The sequence below is a fragment of the Morone saxatilis genome, unplaced genomic scaffold (genome assembly GCF_004916995.1).
Source record: "Morone saxatilis isolate NCDOM2014 unplaced genomic scaffold, NCSU_SB_2.0 Contig8, whole genome shotgun sequence".
Classification (NCBI taxonomy): Eukaryota; Metazoa; Chordata; class Actinopteri; family Moronidae; genus Morone; species Morone saxatilis.
The window spans coordinates 3,399,522-3,401,954 of record NW_023340257.1 but is presented as its reverse complement, the minus strand read 5'-3'; the positions used below and the strand labels follow the sequence as shown (position 1 = coordinate 3,401,954).

General features: G+C 36.9%; 1 long non-coding RNA gene across 1 annotated transcript; it reads left to right on the top strand.

The window, feature by feature from the left end:
- The first annotated feature begins 6 nt into the window (after window positions 1–6).
- LOC118341527 lies at window positions 7–1,103 on the top strand. Its single transcript, XR_004797434.1, has 2 exons — window positions 7–183; window positions 270–1,103. It is a non-coding gene; the product is annotated as an uncharacterized LOC118341527 (long non-coding RNA).
- The last annotated feature ends 1,330 nt before the right edge of the window (window positions 1,104–2,433 follow it).

Here is a 2,433-nt window from a genome sequence, read left to right as displayed (position 1 = left end):
CTCTCTCTCTCTCTCTCTCGGCTGTATTTTGCGAACAAACAATCACCTGTTGACGCAACAATAAATCGTTGTTGGGTAACGGTACGACTTCATGGGAATTTTGTTTTCAATTGATCAATTTGATGTATCTGAAATTCAGGTCCTTTTAATAACCGATGTCAATGTCAGGAAATTACACATCAGGTAAATTACAGCCAAATAAACCACTTATGTAGTATCATTGATCTCTGCCTTTGGACTGTTTTTCACTGCATACTTTCACCCTGCAGCCATTAAAGCGCCTCGCAGCGACGGTCAAAATGTCATGAACTGCACCCAGAACAGCACACACAGTCAGAAGAGGGTGGGATTAACAGATAGAGAGATGCAGAATAAACCCACTCCGCCCCTCCCATCTATTCCGTGCCCTGCCCCAGAACCGCTGGTTCCAGCCCTGTGTTTTTGGCTGCAATGCAGTCAAGAGTCCGAGTTATTTCCCAGGATTCACCGCTGGATGGCAGCACATCAAGACGGGCTTTGATTGACACCTGAGCGCTGTGCAACAAAGCAACCTGCTTCCCTGCAGATTCAGGAGCTAGGATTGAGTCGACATGCCCAAACAGCCGCACGATAAGGAAATATGTTTACAGAAACACTAATAGGCACTTCTCATGATTTCCCCCCAATATTTCAGTGCTTTGTTCCTGCACCACGGTCCGGCCCCGGGGCTGACTGGAGCCATATCAACAAGCTCCGGCAGTCAACAGACAACATAAGTTGCCTATCTCATCTCCCAGCTCGTGAAGGGTGCGTGTGCCTGGGTTTGAGTGTGTGTGTGTGTGTGTGTGTGTGAAATCTCTTGGTATCTCTCCTAGCAGTCGTAGGCCTTTCAAGTGCATGAGGCAATATCACACAATACTTGCAGGAGGAGGAGAGAGATGCAAGTGAACTATCAGAATAAAGAAGTAGTGGCTTGACAGAGAATGCCGTTAAATGTATTGATTCAGGCTTCTTTTCTGTTTGTTGTTTGTTTGATACAGATGCAATGTGAAAATGGATTGTAATGCTGATATAAGATTTATAATCTGATTTTGCAGTGTGCTCAATAAAGTTCTTCACTATAACATATTCACTTATTAAACATTTTAGGATTAGATGAGATAATAATACATTCATATGCTTTTGGTTGCATATCTGGCTCTAAATGATATAATAATAAGAATATAATGAAAATGCTCCCAAATAAACTCAATTGTCCATAAAATAGAAAATAAGTACACATAGAACATATAAACACGGATGCATTTAACAAATTAACCAACATATACCAGAGCATGCAGAATAGAGATACTCTTTGACAATTATTCCACAAATGAATTAATTATTAACTATTTAATTAAAATATTTTGATCATCAATGAATACTTTTTAACCAAAAACAAGAAAAACGACATTGAGGATGTCACCTCGAGCTTCAGGAAACAGTGATCAACATTTTTCACCATTTTCTGACATTTTTGATTAGACTAATCGAGAACATGATCAATTGATAATGAATATAATCGTTAGTTACTACACTCTAGTTACTGAGTGAAGATGTATGAATCCAAGTTATGTCGTATTTATGTTACAGTCTACAGACTAACTTCAGTACAGTATGTATAAATAAAGAAAAGTGAAAAATATACTTTATATGATAACTGACATAAGAGTAATGTAAGGATGAGAGAATTATATTTAAATGTACTATATATATATAAAATATAAAAACACTGGATGTGCAAATGTGAGTAAATCTCACATAAACAGAGAAAACCTTGAAATACAGTGTGCACAGGCAGAAGTTAATCCATGTGAGAGCGTGGGTAGAATATTCCAGTAAGGTTTACTGCATTTAGGTCTCTCTCACCACCAGGTGTCCCTCTAACTCTACCTCTAAGCACTGGGGCAACGCAAGGTCTACAGTAACCCTGCAACATAACAATATAGTGTCAGTACACCATTTTCCAATCCAGTTGTTTGCATGATTCCATAGTCGATGTTTTGTTTCTAACGAGGATCAAATGGAGACCAGATACATGTTCACTGTAAAACCTGATGAGTTAATCCAACTCCTTAAACAGTTTAACTTTATTAACTCAAACAATTACAGCATGAAAGATATTTGAGCAGAAGTGACTCAAGTTTTTATTTACTTAAATAACAATTCCATGCAGTTAATTGAAGTTACTCTATGCAGCATTTCTCTAAACTTATTTAAAATGAGTCAACAGAATGTATCTGAATTAAGTAACTAACTAAATGCATCCTCCTTATACAAAAATAACAACAAGTTTATTCAGTTTTCTTCCAATTATTACATTAACATTACAATTAATATTGATCAAAATGGTAGCCAATTATTTAATTTTTTTTATGTGACGAACATCAAATATTTACACTTTGATGGATCATT